Below are 17,992 nucleotides of genomic sequence, written 5' to 3'. Positions count from 1 at the left end.
TCTACATACCACAGCATTTAAACTCTAAAGTTAGATGAAAATATAGATACAGAATGGATCAACCTAAGTGCCAAGATACAATCCTGCAGATGTGGTAGTGAACTATGTCTGCAAAAACACCTGAAACTTAGCAGATCCTAAGGAGAATACTAATGACAAAATGCTTTGCCTTAATATAGAATATTAAACAAGCTTCCTAAAAAGAAGATCTCTGATCTTTGATTTTTATAGTGGAAGAACTGAACGCTCCTGAACAGCTCAGAAACTAGCTAGCTGGAAATATTGTGATATATTAGCCTTATTTAGAACAGTTAATTAACTGAGAACAACACATTGAAGCTGCTTTTACATCTTTTGCATTAGGAAGGAAGAATCCATGCAAGTAAACAATTAGAAGAATTCATGAAAATAAACAATTAAAAATGCATAATCTGAACTTTTATAACCTGACACCCATACAAGTATAATTTGTTGATTTTCTGCAAAAGTAAGCTGTCTTTTCCCCCTTTCATTCTAGGCTTTTCCCCCTGTCTTTTTAATTAGGAAAAAAACCAGGACTACTAAAACATCTTCAGCCCACAGCCAACTTTAAATGAGATCACAGAGATGCTGATGCTAATATAAATATTCACATATGACAATCAGAAACTCAATGCAATCGTTGACTTGTTTTCAGGGAGAAACAGTGAACAAACAGACACACTGAAAGGGAAGCCACAGAGATATATCTGTGCCATCCAAGCCGGGTCCATTGACAGAGTACATGCTAATGAATGCCCACTGTGTCTGAAAGCCCATCGTTCTTCCCTTTCACCAAAAATCATTAACACCAGGGGAGAGCTTTACAGGGCTTGGAAGTCAAAATACTAACCACAGCGTTTTTCTCCAGCGGCTTGCTGTCAGAAGAGTTAGTGTTGAAATCTTCTTGGAAAAGGTAGGCAGGATTTACAGTAGCAATGCAAAAAGCAATCGGTCCTTGGAGGAGAATGCAAAGCACGTACCAATAAATATCACGCCCACATTCTGTGGTTTTTGTTTCTCAAGCAAGGGTCATTCAACTTCCTGTGAGACTCTGACAGCACTAGGATTTACTAGTGCAGTCCTTCTACTCCTCCTTCTTTTATTTCCCAATAAATACAAAGCCTTAGGATAAGGTTAAGATCCTATTCAAGTTGATGAAGCCAGAAAAGACGTTTGTCTTCCAGCTGCCCATGAGTAAGGAAGATGAGACACTGCATCAAAGAGATAAAACCTCCTACTGTGAAACATGCATGTGTCTAAAATATTAGACTGGAATTTATAAGATCAAATTCATCCCCAGACTCTGACATCTTAGAAGAAAATCATTTAACCTCAGTGTCTTTTATAAGAAAGGTGTCTATAGCATATTTTGAGTTGTACGCAGAGTGTGCTTATGAGGACACCTGCTAATTTATCTACTACTTTGAAGACTTCAGAACTAATCTCTCACATAACATCAGTGAAAGAGGTAAGTATCCATATTGAATCTATTTGTTTTGGCACCCAAGATTTTCAGTTTTCCTTTTCCATTTTACTACCCTTTAAAATGGTTCATTGCATTTTCCTGGTCCGTCAGTGCCCCACTGAAATGCAACAGCTCAGGCAGTAGAGTGTATTGCAGATAATTTCAGAAGTGTGAGGAAGACCTCTGCTTCCCTTCCTCTGCTCACCATGTCTGGCAGTTGACACAGGGGAATTTGAAATTTCCTGAAATGCCTTTGGTTTTGTCCATGCTACATGCATGTACAAACACAGAAGTGGTGTGAGAAATAAGGCATCACTGCACCCTTTATTACCTTATAAAAGGAAGGGAACAATTCATACCTGTCCTACAGAACACAGTCTGACTGGCAAAGGACACTGCCACATAGGAGCCAGAGGCTCTCTCAATCTTGGCCATGAGCCCTCAAATCACTTTAAATAATCACAAGGTTTGACAATTGCAAAATACATGGTTTGATGATCTGACATTTGGGCAAAAGTGCTCAGCAGTCTAACCCTGCTGAGTATACATCTGTAATTATTGAATGTCACAAGCACTTTATTGCAAAAAACAAGAACTGCAGAATTGAAGAAGAAAGCCCAAGACTTCAGCCTGGTGAGCTCTGCAGGGAAGAGTGACACATATTTCTAGTATGCAGTATTACTATAATGCTGCTCTTCCATTCCTAGAGGAAGAATTCTCCTAACAGTATAAAATCCTCATTTTTCATTCCTGCCTCCAGGTTGCAAAGGAGTAAGATAGAAATTCTAAAGCAGCCAGTCTCTAAATCTCCTGAATTGAATTATTATTTTTTTGTTCATCTTACCTTTTCTGTTGCACAGCATTTCATAATCCCCATTTTGTATGTGGCACAAAAGAGCAGATTCAAAGCTATCTTTATCATCAGACTATGCATGTATGATGTCAGATAGCACACCAAAAACATGTATCAGCAACATGAGAAGCCTGTCTTTTCCAATCATATATCTCAAATGCTAAGCACATTTTCATACAAAAATGGAGACGCTTTAAAAAAAGCAGCAGAGTTTTGTCCAGACCCTGTATGTGAAGCCTGGAGAACTCTAAGCTAGAAAACATCCTGTTGCTTTGTGGAAGAAAGTCAAGTCATTATGCAAGTGGGCTAGTGACTGGATGCCGAGCCCAAAACCTTGTGATTTTTCCTCTTTTTTTTTTTTTTTTTTTTTTTTTTTCTTCTTATTTTATCTTTTTTTTCCAGTCAGGCTAATAAAATAAATTGTTTCTTCCTACATAAACCCATCTCCATTGTTTTCTGGTAAACCTCTGTGGATACAACACTGCTACTATTATTCAATGTCCATCTTCCTTACAAAAAAGTGCCATCTCTGGGAAAACAAGAATGTATAGTGACTAACCATCAGCTAGCAGTAGGTGCTCCAAGGAGTAATAATGTAAGGAGTATTTCAATATGAGCATATGCAAGGAGTTGCCCAGTATGAAATAATTTCCTCAATACTTAGGAAAACTTCTGTCATCACAAGAGAAAGATGTTACTTAGATTATTTTTAAGTAAAAACATGTAGGTGACTATGGGCTGGACTAACACTGACTAGAAAGATTCATTCAGATTAACAGACGGAACTTGAGGAGCACAATTTTCTACTTTCTGTTCAAAAGGAAAGGCAGTAATAAAGGGCAGAAGAAAAAGGTATTTTGTCCAAATGCTCAGCAGCTATACATGAATGTGACTCCTGACTGAATTTTTCAGAAGGAATGTATGAAATCATGAAGGCTAAAATCTTAACACCCACTGATTGCAAAATTTCCACTGAATACATCAATCCTGTGCACTGCAAACAACTAGTGATGATATTAAGGGATGATCAATGAGGTTTTCACATCATACAAAAATTACTTGGCTTGGTGAAGATATGTAACAGCTTCCTAGCATGTTGTCAAACAAATCCTGTCACCAAAACCACAGGGAGAAGACATGCAATCCCCAGTTTATCTGGTAAGGCATGGCTTGTAACACATGGAATTTAAGTGGGTTTGTAGAGTGCAAGGAGCTTTAGGCTGTACTCATTCTCTGGTATTCACATGGCTCTCCCTAAGCAGGAAATCCCCAATTCTCACTCATATTCCTTAAAAAACAGATACAACTGCTGCTTGACCACCTTTTAACCTCTGAAAGACCAAAAGCCAAACATTTTCACACATGGGAAAGCTGACAAAAATCCTGAAACTACATCAGAAGAGGAAATTCTCTTAAAACCCTCACTGTAACTGCTGTGGGGGGAAGAGAGAGAGATCATCCTGAGACAATCAATGTAAAAGTACAAAACAGGAACATAAGAGTGGGCTTTATGTACATTGGCTGTCCTGGAAGATACTGAGTGACTATGTAACAGTTCTTTTTACCTTTTCTAGGGTGTCCCTGTCTAGGTAATATGCCAAGTGTATCCCTGGGCTTTCTACTAAAGGAATTATACATTTTCATGGAACTGCAACCTCTTGTGGTTTAGTAGAAAATATCACAAGCACTTAGATGACAACAGCTGGGATCATGTGTAAGTCACCATGGAAAAACAGGCTTTTAATTAGCCTAACAGCACTTGAAAGGTGCTGGCACTGTGGTTTTGATATGGATGCAAGGACAGCCGGCAGCCACAGTCACACGGCAGTGGACTTTGGACAGGCCAAAGGAGCTGCTGTTAGCCTGCTCACCTCTGCCCTCACCATGCTGGGTTTGGTTGTCTGTCTGATGATATGGCTGAAGAGTAATCTCAGTAAAAAGAAAGGGAAGAGTATCTTTGTATCTAAATTCAGATTCCAACTGAACAAACACACACATTATGCAGCATAAATTGACACTGCAGTAGCCTAATCATCCTGCTTACCTAGGGTGGTCAGCTAGCAAGCCACCAGCTCAGCATCCCTCCTCCTAATCCTGTGAAATTTGTCCAGCTCATAGTTTGAAGCAGAGTTTGTGTTCAAATCCACAAATGTGCTTTCCATTTGCAGTATCTTAGGCCCCACTGCAAAACTGCTTCAGGAACTTTAACAAATGCATTTTATGAAATGGACTGACAGAAGAAGGGAACAAGATTTCCTTTGTCATCTGGTCCCATCACCTGTTGTGGCAGGAAAGCATGACAGTTTATCATCTTCATGAAATTATTCAAATTCTGTCTTAAAAAAAAGGACCAAGAAAGTCTGTCCCCACTGTTGCTATGGCAGTGTTAGTCTGATCAAGGGCTGGGTTCTAGTTTCTAGTCTACATCTAATACCTAGTTCATCTCTGTTTTGTTTTTTTTTTTCCAGTACTGACCATTTGATTTAGTAATCTACTGCCCTTCTTGTTGTTTCCCTCCCTGATCCATATATAAACTTTTGATATTTACCAGTCTACAACTTTCTAGACTAAACAAGTAAAGCTCCTTTAATCTCAAATTGTATGTCAGGCTTTCATCTCTTGGCTATCCATGCAACCACTGCAGTGTCACGTCATACACCGTTCCCTTTTGGAAATGCCCTTACTGGCAAGTAATCATAGCCAAAGAGGGAAGAAATCCTCTTTGTACTGCCCCATAAGGAAAGTCAGCCCTCAGGGAAACCCCTGGGTACATAAGGAAGGTATTTATATAGAAAGCTTATGGGCAAAAACAGGTGCATGGCACAAGAGGTGCTGGCAGTCGGTGGCAGCGCAGGAGACACTCATGATAGTACTTCTCTCATCTGACAGGATTATGCCGATTAAAAGATGACAATAGCTGCAAGCAGATGGGCATTTCAAATACGAATGTCTTCTCCAAACCTGGCAGCAGCAGCAACAGCTGTGCTGAAATGGCAATGAGTCAGTGCACCAAGAAACACAAAAAGTATGCTGTCCTTCATGGACTGTCTTACACCTGCTCCTCTCAGACGGTCTGACACAATTTCTTACCCTCTAATTGTCTTCCAAGCTCAACCGACAGTGAGCTAATGAGTGAATGATTAAGCACCAGCCCATGCTACTCTATGCCCTGGATACAATTACCAAAGTTACAGTGCCAAGCTAAACACTTGCAGCTCATTTCCTCTGCATGAAACGGCATGAGAAGGGAAAAATGAAACTGAGGATGTTCACCCAACCACTTTGTTTACAGAAGAGAAAGTTTCAGCAACTCAGTGGGGAACTCGGGGAGAAAATCCCTTCTCCCTTTGTACCATGTTTTAACTCTTCCTGTTGGAGCAGTCAGCACCACCACAGCCACAAAACTGGTCACCTCTCAGACTGTCAGTTCCATGGCACTGCTCTGACACAAGTAATTTCAGAATGCAACGAATAATTCTCAGAAATATGGATCCAAGCCTCTGAATCGTGCGCCATGTCCCTCACCCTGCTATGAGCCTCAGCCCCTGCCATCTCCCAGCCCTACCAACCCCATACCTCCTTGCACCTCATTCCTTGCTGTGCCCTGGTCCCTCTGCCAGCCCCTCTTCTGCACTCCAGAGCATGGCTGGGGCGCTGCTGGCACTACTTGCAGGCATTCAGAGGCCCTCTGCCTAGCCTTGTGAAGGTTTAACAGAGGTTACCCCTGCACGGCTACAGGGATCTCAGTGCTACGGAACAGCGCCTATTGGCACAAACTCTTTGCAGCTATGGGCGCGAGAATGGGTATGGAGGAAAATTTCTGTTCTTCCTTGCTCACTCAAGCCTCAGCCTCCCTCCTACAGCTTCTCATAAAGCCTACAGCTAGGTCTCACATGCACCACCTCTGCTCTGCAATGGAAAGAGGGAAAATGGAAAGAAAACGTCCCAACTAGAAAGCCCTCAGCAGCTCCAGCTGCATGGAAATGTTCCTGTTCACCAGCTTGTCTGAGAAAATACACCAGCCACATGGCATGGTTTTATCATGGCTCTTATGCTACATTTTCTTTTTTCTGTAGGAGTAATGCCTTATATAGTTGTGCCAAATAAGGTGTAGCATGACAAAATCATTGGAGAAAAAGCTGCCAGTTGAAACATTAGCACGAGACTCATCTGATTTTCCTTGGAATAGGTAGATGTTGAATCCTTCTACAAAAAATACAGTTTCTAAATGTAACATAGAAACGCAACTTGGGTAAATCTGGTGATGGGGACCAGCTCCACACAATCCAAAAATTTTAGGAACTTGCAGAGTATTAGCCTCAACCTTCTTAGCTTCTTCCCACCTTGTTTTGATCATTCATTTTATTGCCAAACCCTGTCTTTTACTGCCTAAGTCCCGTCCTTCTAGCAGTGAACTCTCACAGCTAATGGTCTATGCCCCGCTCAAGTCTTTGGAAGACACGATGTGACTCCCAAGGACATATTCAGGCACTGTATCCTCAGACAAAGATCACTGAACCACTGGTGAATGAAGAACAAAGACCCAGAAATTCACCCCATGACAGGGGTGCATATAGAAATACATCTCAAGAAGAAGAAATACAATGACAACACCATGATCCTGGTAGCTTGGTTTTCACAAAAGTAAAAAGCAGCATTACTTGTCATTTCAATCAGTAAATATTCCATTTACTTTGCTCAAGTATCCCTACCTGTGTCAGGTATTTTACGTAGAGTTCTGATGAATGCTCAGCATTACCTTAGCCTGTACCTGTCATTCCTTCACTTTTTTATCAATTCACGAAGTCTTGTCCCATTTTAAAATCTCAGCATACCATCATGGGCAGAGCACTCAGCTGCCCCAGGGCACACTCTTTTCTTCTTAATTCTCCAAACAAAGCTTCTTTTCTTTTCCCTTTTAGCCCAATCCCTTTAAAAACGGGTAAATTTTGCAACAGGATTTGTGCAAATCCCATCATTTTCTGTTAATTAATTACTTATAATAAAGCAAAATTTATATATAATCTATGATAAGTTACTGCATTGCCTCGTGAAATCTTACACTGAAAGCTTTCTACTAAAAGACCTTCTCTGACAATAAGTACGGACATCTGTGCAGAGTCCCCAGCTCCCACCTGCTGACAGACACTGTGAGACCATGGCACCAACTTCACCCACTTCCAGTATTTCCAACATGCAGCACAAACTGAGTTTTCTTTGTGGCAACTGAGGTCTTCCCTTCCTGGTGTTAACAACGAGTGTCTGCCCAGACTGGGCAGGGGCCAAGCTTGTGCCAGCTTTCTCTTATGTCAGATATTGCTGCTGCAGGGCACAATTAGGGGAAATAACCTCTGAGAGGGGAAGGGGGAGGTAGAAAGGTGCTTTGGTGCATGTGCAGAAGTCTTTGAGTGCTTACACCACACACACACACACACACACACACACACACACATGACGTGTGTATGCCTGTATTGGTGCACCAGAATATATATTCCTGCCGTGCTGTCAAGTGGGTTTCTGGTGCACTGTTAACAGTAACTTCATGTTGCTTGCACAAAATGTCACTCTGCCCCTGCCAGGATGGATAAAGGCTGCTATTGTGCAAGAATCTCACTTAAGATATGGAATATTTTCAAGGATGAAAGCACTGCAGCCATTGCAACTGCCTAGAAGCCCAGCAGTGGGACTAATTCCCTGACTAATGCCATACTGTGATGCCTTTCTGGAATCACTTCTAACATGCTGCTTTTTTTGTCCACACCTATTAGCCGCCATGCACTAAGACAAAATACCTGCTACTGGTATTGAACTCATAGCCAAATGGTTACTGCACTCTCTCTCTGGGTGGGTGGGCTGTACAGATAGGAGGAGCGGCTATGCTTTACACAGCCACAAATGCTCCTTCGGCTCAAGACACTGAGACCAGCTGGGCCTTTCACAGAGGTCTGTTATGTCTTGAAATGTCTTAAGAGCACATGTGGAGAGATGCTGGAAAATGAGTCTAAAATCCCAGACTCAGTTCACGATACTGCTTCTCTCCATTCAGCAGTTTCGGGCTGAGGTATGATGCTGTTTGCAGCCTTGCAGCTGCCATTCACAGTGGCATTCAAACAGCACAACACAAAGAGAATGAAGATGTGCTAGGTTGGACCCATTTACACAGAGAGACTGTTCTTACCTATCTTACACAGACAACCACCTACATGCAGATAAGATCCAAACTTGACAATGCTGTATGTGGAGCTAACCCGTGCTTGGAAAACACCTACATTTCACCTCAAGGTCTTTTTTAAGGTGCAAGAATAAACAAATGCTAAAGTATCAATCCATGAAAGTCAAGAGACTTGCAGCTGATCATTTAACTCAGGTCAACTCATTTGAAACACATTTTAAAATCGTGTAGCTGATACGACAATCACTGAGCACAGATAAAGAATGAGGTAAATATGGGTTTTATAATGTAGTTTTCAATTGGAAGGTTACAAAGAAGAAAAAAAGTAAATTCACTGATTTCTCTTAAATGTAGCATTGCAGTTTTGTGAGCTGCCCCCAGATGCCTTCAATCCAGATCACTTCTGCCCTCCTGCAGAGGGAGAGGGAGCTTCCTGCTCCTAACAGCTGTCAAGGAAAGCCAAACACCAACAATTGCTACCTCGTGTAATTTGCAAACAACAGCTAAGGCCAGGTGAGAGCCAAAGCTGTGTGGAAACAGATGTTTGACTGACTGCAGCACCTTTGGATGTAGCAAGCCAGAGCGCTGGCTGCGAGTGGCAGCCCGACTCTTAAGAGTCAAAAGCAACATTTAAAAGGAAACCCTGACACTCTTTGATTAGCATTGTTTAAGAGCGTGTTGTTAAGCCAGAAAGGAAGCGGACATTTGGTTTCTAAGGAGCACCACCAAACAAAATACCATCTAAAGAAGATAAATGTAGCAGACTGAGCAAGTTTCTCAGCTTGTAACTCCACCTAGGAATTTCTCTTGCGAAATTGGTCTCTCCGGTGCTTCCAGACCCATCCACTGGGATAGACGCAGCTTGGGGGCACGCTTTCACTACTACACGGCTTATATGAATGGGCTTTGTGGAGGTACATGACAATCTGTGCTCCTGTAAAGCCTGCACTCCTAGCTCTTAACACACAGATGGTGCCAGCGCCAGACCCTGCAAGCCCAGACAGGGCAGTGTGACCTTGGAGGCAGAAAGCCCTTCTGACCCCTCACAGCTCCACGGGCACTGCTCCAGAGTGCTGGGTGGAACGCAGGCACAGCCCAGCACGGAGGTGTGCAAAGCCCACCCAAAGGCCATCCTGAAGGCACAGCAACACTTCCACACCCTCCTTCCCCACCCACTCCTGTTCCCTGCCTGGAAGTCACCGTGTTTCCTCCACTGCTTCCAGTAAGCTACTCTTCATATGAAGCATGTCTTGTTAGTGGTGCTGCACATGTGGCCTGGGAGAGATCAAACCTTTTTGTTGCTTAACAGTGGAAGCAGATCCTCTGAAATGACGTTTAATACCTAAGTGGGTTACCCATACCCATGTGAACACTACAGCGAGGAGCGGAGAACCATCTGCACCTTTAGAGACATTACCTGACTGCCACCATAATTCTCTGAGACCACAAAGCCATTTAGTTAGGAAAACACCTCTAAGAACTTTGAGTCCAATCATTAAACCAACACTGCCAAGCGTACCACTAAACCATGTTCTTAAGTGCTGTTTCCCAGCTTTTGAAGTTTCTTCAATGGCTTCTTCCCTATTTTGGGGAACAAGCCCCTTTCTGAGGGACCATCCTGTCACATTGTATGTATGCTAAAAGCCTCAGACAGAAATCTTACCCAAAGTATTTCTGTTTCCATCTGTATTCTTCAAGAGCTGTGGCTTGTTTTTAACGGTACTTTTACTCCTGTGCTTTTTGTATCAAGTGCAGAAAAGGACATTTAAGGTTAGTGCAAGGCTTCTTTGTACAGTTCATTGAAACATATTTCTATTATAGTCAGTCAGTAACATGTCTGCCTTCAAATGGTACCTGTGAGAAAAAGCAAGAAATTTGAAGTACATGAAACGAAGTCACTGTTTGAACTTCTCTGGGAGCACTTCTCCATGGCTGTCACTGAACCTAACGTCCTCATTTCTAGTAGGTTAAGCATGGAAATCTTCCTGAGAAGAAAGGCTGCAAGAATGGCTCCTCGAGTGCTTTCTCTTAGGTTAATATCTTACTCCGTGGCTGAACAATTTCAAGGGAATATGATGCTGTGGATGTGGTGGTGACATCCCTCTGGAGGCCCCAGTTAAAGAATGAAAGCAGAGGGAAGAAACTCAAACCTGAGCAAGTACCACAGATATGTAAGAGTCAAAAGGGAAGAGACACAGCAACTTCCCTTCAGAGATGAAGGCAGACACTGAGACTGTAAAAGTGCACAAGCAGGAAAACAGGGAGCAAGATGACTAATTAATACAGCATTTGTAATTTCAGTTTTATTGTCAAATTTATTTGGTATGTAGTTGACACTAAGAATTAAAGAACACCAGACAACCAGAGAAGCATTTGCCATTGTGCAATTAAACTTAAAACCAAACAGAAAATGGGGAACATATTCCACTTCATGTTTTTTTTTTATCTGAACTGTACCCATTTGTGAATTTTATAAGTTTTTCTGACAAATATTTTGGAGTATCCTGGTTCTTTGTGGATGTCTGAGTGTGAAAAGGGTTCAAGAGCTGATGCAAACGCTGAGCACACCCACACTCAGAGAGATGGTGCACTGCCCAAGTGACTGGAACAAAGAGGACCTGTTCACAGACAGAGCAGGTTCAGCAGACAAAGTCAGTGCCTTTAAGATGGTTCATTCATCGGGGAGAGTGGGGCAGGATGTGTTTTGATCATATCCTTTTCTGTACGATGGCTGTATGTAATAAGCTGTATGTAAATGTCTCCTGTGCAGCTGCTCTGTGGTTAAGGATGGCCTTGGGGCATCATGCTACAAAGGGCAGGGGCTGTATGAAACGCTTTACAGGCACCTCAGCCAGTGTTTAGGAGGGGCAATAACTACTTCAAGTTGTAACGTATGGACACATAAGTCCTCCAATTCCTTCTATTCATCACATCGTTGTTAACTCTACAACTTACTTATCAGGATGAAGGACTCCGGCAGCACTTCACACGTTCTCACAATGGAATGATAAAGAGTATTATCACTACATGTTGAGCAAGTCTGTTGGTGAGTCAAAAGGAAATCTATTCTATTTTACTCTAAAGGACAGTTACCAAAAAAATGTTCACACAAGGGGAGGACTGGTTATTTGCACTGGATGAAGCTGTGGGACTCTGTCCTGTGTTTACAGACAGCAGCTGGAGGTGCTGGAAGACAAGTAACATTGTGAGCAAGCACAGGGATTTGCCTCCAGCAGGAATGCTCGGGTGCCTCTGATGTGACAAAGGCCCATTTGAGGGAGAAACCTGAAACGCTGTTCCAGGACTCCCAACCAAGCCTGCTGATAGCCTGTCAGCCCCTCCCCATTCTTGTCATTCTTGCTGCCCTCCCTATCACGACTATTAATCCCTCCAATTCCGCTGGCCTCTTCTTACTGCTTAGGCAGAGATCTCCCTGCCAGATGTAATGGATGCTGTCTGCTGTATCAGAAGCACTATGAGAACAATTCTTTTCAAAAGCACCAATATTAGTCAGTTTTGCCTAACCAATGAGTCACAGTTTATCTCACTGAATCTGGGCGCAGAACTTGTGAGTGGACAAAGCAAAGGCACTGCTGATATGTTGAGCATTTTTGCTCAACCCATTTTATATGGGAGAAACAGACAAAGGCAATATGGATTCCTAAGCATATGTGGCACTCCTGGGGAATATCCACACCGTGTTTTTTCCATATGAAATGAATACCTGAAGCAAGATTCTAAAAGCCAAGCCTGAAGATCAGTAAGAAAATGCAGGAGTGGATCCAAGTAGCAGTCTTGTCTCCCCTTGCCTACATCCTTTCAGAGGCCAAGTCCTGGGGGATGCTTGTTTGTTAATGTTGATAAAGGTCAGGACAGAGGTCCATCCATGTTAAATAGCAGCACAGATACATGATTTGCTGTCTAGGTTTGTTGTTCCTCTCTACATCACATCCTTATGCTAAACTAAGCTAAATTTTCCCCAAAGCATCCCCAAAGTGAACCTTCCGTGATCCACAGGCATATGACTGATCTGTGTGACTGCCTCTGAGATCAAGAAAAAGTGGGGAAACACTTTATAAGTGTGATTAGAATACTCTAATAGGTTAATTAAAAAGCAATGCTATGTCACACAAGGGCTGTCCTTACTGACAAATGTTCTACTGTTCTCTGTTCTCATGTTTCATTTTGCCTTTGGCTTCCTCTGTGATTCCTTAAACTCCATTAAAAGAATTCAATAGGCATACGTTAATTATGTTAGCCAAAAAGAACATTTTTCATGTGCTTTTAAGAAAAACACATATGTTGGTTTTTGTTGAAGGAAGTATGTATTCTATGGTATGAAATAACTGGTATGAAAACAGAAGGAAGCATTCTTGAAAAATTACACGAAGTAATGTTATTAGAAAAAAGTTCTTACTTAAAGGAGCAACCTGTGACTTAAAGAGCATAAATACCTGTGACTTCATTTATATTAAACTTGTTCATGAGCACAGCACAAAATCTATGAAAAAGATTAATCTTCTTGAGACTTACTTTGAAGACACAGAACAGTTAGACTAAAATGACATTACTCTACAGAAAAACCCATGCATATAACCATAGTTAGGATTTTGAATCAGTTAAAAATCTAAGTAACAAGGTTCACATTTGCTCATAAACTCAAAGACGTGCTAGGAAAATATTTTCTTGTTTGTTTTTCTTCTCCTGGGTCATGTCAGTATAATACATAGATCAAAGAAAACTTCATCTAATTTTCTCTGCCCCACTTCCAATACTTATCTCGGCAACACTGCCTTAGGAAAAGCAGGTAACTCTAAGTCCAAAAATGACAGGAGAGATCTTCTGCCTGTCCTTGAAGTGCACTGCTGATCTTTTCTGCCTGAGTGTTTTCATCCACTCTTTTTCAAGATGAAACTGACAGTGGTGTGAAACAACTGGCTGATTCTTTTCCTCTATCCTTATTTTCCTTCCTGCCCATTTTGCAATTTCTGTCTGCCTTAGACCATTCACTTTGATGATGGTGTGCCTGCTTCAAGGATAAGAGCACCTGGAACTGCAAGGGAAGCAGAAGTGAGGGACTGAAGCACAGCAGCATCACCTCCCACTGAATGAAGGGAGACAGGAACAGTCTAAATATTTAAGTCTGAGAAGAACATTCATAAGAATGGATTGATCTGTGTTCCTCAACGTGGCTCCCTTTCTTTGAAGGTGCTTTCAACAAGGTACAGAAAATCAAGGAGTCTCTGAAAGTTCCACGATGTTATTTAAACATCTTCAGTAAGTGATTTTATGATTTCTTCTGGTGGACTTACATTCACATGCTTTACCTGGAGGGAGGTGAACTATCTTCTAACACACTTTTAAGTCTTGCCTAACAAGGGGCACATCCTCTTCTCCTGACCAGGAGCTCAGCAGCTACTTGCACTAGCTCATATGGAGATGCTTATAAATACCTCCTTCCTGTAGGATGATAAGGAAAGCATTTGCTCCCTGATTTTTCTGTGCAATTATTTTCAAGAGGAAAGTGTTTTTGTAAATCTTTAAATGAATCACAGTCTTCAAATGCAAAAAGAGAACAAAGGCTGAAATGAAAGGCTGGCTGCGATCTGGCTGCCTTGTCTGAAAACTTCTCTGGAGAAGGCCATCCTCTATGAATTAAAAGCCTGATAATTTTGAGGAGTTAATTAAGCTCACACAGCTTCTTCCAGAGTTACACACACTAGAGTTAAAAAAAAAAAAGTGTGTATGTATATATATATATATATATATATATATATATATATACATATACATATAGACAACGAGAACAAAGCTAAAGATGCTTATGGAAGACATTCCAAAAGATTAAAAGGTTGCATCAAGCCATCTAGCCATCAAGCCAATTTTCCCCTTCTTCACTGCTTGAGCCTTCTGACAACAACTGGAAGCACTTTTATAGTTTGTAATATTTCAGTGTCTGATTGGTAGCATTGCTCTTGCCTGTCTGATCTTCACAAGATACGGGAAGATGAGCTAAAACTTATACTCTAAATAAGGAAAACCTGTGTTTAACCTGTGTTACCCAGCTTCAGCTAACTTCTTTCTGGATGGAGCACTGCCATCAAGTCGGTCTCTTCGCAGACCTGTCCAGTCTATTCCAGTACATGTCTTTCTGGAAGAAGCATCCAGAGAGGACCAGTGTACCATCCACAACCTGTAAAAAGCATTGTTCCCACCAGCCCATCAGGCCTCCCTTTAGGTGACTGAATTTGCTTGACAGGGATTACATATATATAGCTTGATGTCTCTTGCACTGCTTAACCTATTATCTTACCATGAACCTCATTTGTGGTAGTTCTTTTTGTGTCCTCTTAGACTCTGTTAGCACTTTATATATGTTGTGGTGCTTTTCACACACTGAACAATTCTCCAATGAACTACCACAGTCCAAATCCTCTTCACTTTAAAAGTTTCAGTAAATTTCCAACAATTCCTGCATAATAGTTCTTCACCTCACCAAAGCAATGAGCAACCACAACTCACGTCTACAAAGGCCATTTGAAGCAAAGATACATGTCTCTGGTGTTTCTGCCTGTCCTGTGTGAACCTTTACTGTTGGTAAACACATGGCATGGAGTTAACACACATTCCCCAGGGTTGCAGCTGTGTACCTATGCACCATGCAAACAATACAAAATATAACCTTTAGCCTCAGCTGGCCCTGAGCCCTCCTCACTGACCAGCCCAGAACAGTATCCATCACAAAGCAAGTGCTTTGACATGCAAAGGAACTACATATTTGCTCCTATAAAAAAGGACATCTAAATTTTTGTTATGTGTCAGTTATGTGGCAGGGTATGATTCTTTTATGACCAACAAACAGTGAGCAGCACATCTTAATCAGTTTCTCTTTCCTCTTGTCATTCTTACACGTGACACATTTTGGACATATATCAAGGCATGTGAAAGGCACCAGAAGCATCTCCTATCATCCAGAGTGAAAGAAGGGGTGGACAAGCATACAGAGAGATGGGATCCTTCCATTTTGTTTCATGACCAGTGTGCCTTGAAATGCGTGACAGGGAACGGGGCTGTGGTCCCAATGCATGACAGGTTAAAAATTGCTACAGCCATTCCCCACTTGTAGGTGGTGGGGGTGAGGTGTGGTTTCCAAAGCAGGCATCACAAACCACTCTTCCTTAATCCACCTGTGCTTAAGGGTGCAATCTGGATAATTCTCCCCAGAGCACCAGAAACATTCAAGCCCTCCCTATTCAATCCACTTGACCTGCTGTAAACCTCCTCTTTTAGCAGAAAAGGTCATCTGTAGGTCATTCTGTAGACTATACTAGCCTCTCTGTTGATGGCATTTAGTCAACCCTAAATTTGCAAAGAATTAATGCCCTTTCAAAATTTCTCCATTCCCCTGGAAGCAGACACGATGAAAGCACTGCTCTCGGTCTGCCGTGAACAGGTGTTGTATTTGTTGAAAACAAATCAAAGGCAAAAGATCCATTAATACTCTTACACAAATCCAACAGTTTTTTCCAATGGACTTTTAAAATCCTTCTGGAAAAAAAATAATAAAAAAAAAAAAGAAACCCAACCCCAGAGGCAATTAAGCCCTGCCTAAGGAGACACTTCCATGGCTGCAGTTTTTGAGTGATGTAAGATTACAAGAATATTGAACAATGTGATGCACTTTAAAATTCATAGGTGTAGATCTAGTGTAATAACCAGGTCATAAATCCTGGGGGCACACAGGGAGCAACTAAGGAAACATGTTCCACAAGAAAAGTCTAAACTTACCTTGTGCAACAAAGTGCAGGAAGTTTTGTCTTTAAAGTCACCTCAATGAGAAGTTATTAATTCTATTTAAAAATATGCTGTATTTTCTAACCAGAAATGAAATCTTCTGCAAGACATATGCTTAAGACTGCCTTAAATTAGAGGAATCTTTGCATCAGGCCTATTTCATTATTACCCCGAAATCAATTATCAGTGGCCTGTATTGCCAAGTTGAGGCCTCCAAACGTAAAGTATGCTAATAGAAGCTGTGAATGTTACATGAAAAAGCAGAACATAACCCAGAAGGTGTAAAGATAATTTTATGGAATAAAATCAGGTTTATATTTTAACATATAATATATTATATGTTACACAGCATGTATCTTTTTCATTTTAACGTATGCAACAAAACTATTAATGGAAAACCCAAAGGCAAAACATTTTGTCTTGACCTATTTTTCTCAAATGTGTTTCAACAGCTGTTTCTACCTGTAACTTTCAGTAAATTTAGAGGTCTTAGCCATATGCCATAGCTCTGGGTCTCCTACTTCAAAGAACAATACAGAATGTGCATGACAGGACTTGTGCTGACACTACCCCAACAGCAATACCCACCTCTAAATGGTGCATAATGCTGTGCTTTAACAAAGCTTTCCCCCCAATCCAGTAAGACAGAGGTAATGAGCAGGAGTTATCTTGGAGGTCTGTATCATTGCCTAACATGATAACATTTTGCTGCTGAATTTTGCTCTATAGGCACACCAAAAATCCTCAGGGCTTGTTCACTGTTTGTGACAAGTTGCCCTCGGTTCATATGTCCTTGAACCAAGAGCATGGTTTGTTTTTATCTGTTTGAGGGACACTTACAACCAGAGGACAAACTAGTATTTCACTGAAAGAATACAAAGAAGGTTAAAAATACTTCATGCACACAAGTGCATGAGAAGTTCAAGTCTGCTTTTGTTTCAGCCTGTGGTCAATGACTTTGCAGCGTTTTCCTGCTCCAGCTTTACAGTCGTGACTCTCCCGAGAGTCTCCTCATGTTATGCTGAAGGTTCTTGAGGAGCTGAAGGGCAGATACAGATTAGTTATCTCAGGGCCCTCAGGTTTATCAGATGCCAAACCCATCTTTTCTAAAATGGCCACAAAAAGGCTGTGCATCACCTTTCTTGGGGTCTCCCACTGCATAGGGGGCTCTCTGCAGCTGCAGTGGGAATGACCACTCTCTGCAAGCACCAAGAAACACAGCAAGCTCATATAGTCTGCCGTAGTATGCAGTTACCTGCCACATTGGTCACTGACTTCCCTTGCATGGGTCACATTCCACAGCAGATGACACTGGATTAATTACAGTAATACCTAATTACAACAGCATGCCAAGCTGGCCAAAAGCAATCTTTTTCTGCTTCAGTGTCTCTTCCATATCCGTGAGTTTTCTGTGAACACCAACCAAGACATCAGCCACAGCAGAGAGCTGTTGACAAAAATCCCCCAGCAGCACACGAGGATACCCATCAGTGCAAGTCCCTAAACAAGCTGACGCACAAGTCTCTCTTGCTTGATTAGTAAGAACAGGTTTGCAGGTGCGATTGCAGGAAAATGAGGCATGGCACAACAATGACTGATTTTCTTCTTCCATCAAGGTAGGAATTCCTTTTTTAATCACTGTCTGGCACTTTGGTTAAGGAGGCATGGGGAATTTAGATCAGTAAGA

General features: G+C 41.7%; 1 protein-coding gene across 4 annotated transcripts in view; it reads right to left on the bottom strand.

The window, feature by feature from the left end:
• Nucleotides 1–17,992, bottom strand: part of PALM2AKAP2 (PALM2 and AKAP2 fusion) — a 267,992-nt gene that overhangs the window by 55,136 nt on the left and 194,864 nt on the right. The window contains exon 1 of one of the 4 annotated variants that reach the window (XM_088054335.1): nucleotides 872–892. The exons of the other annotated variants lie outside the window; for them this stretch is intronic. The gene's annotated coding sequence lies outside the window, so the exon portion shown is untranslated. Of the gene's footprint in view, nucleotides 1–871; nucleotides 893–17,992 lie in introns of those variants that run through there. 4 annotated transcript variants of the gene reach the window in all.

Source organism: Pseudopodoces humilis, chromosome 4, assembly GCF_049639895.1.
Source record: "Pseudopodoces humilis isolate 2021_Gansu_Grassland_sample_001 chromosome 4, ASM4963989v1, whole genome shotgun sequence".
NCBI classification, from domain to species: Eukaryota; Metazoa; Chordata; class Aves; order Passeriformes; family Paridae; genus Pseudopodoces; species Pseudopodoces humilis.
The sequence above is the reverse complement of the archived record's forward strand: the minus strand, read 5'-3'. Positions and strand labels throughout refer to the sequence as shown.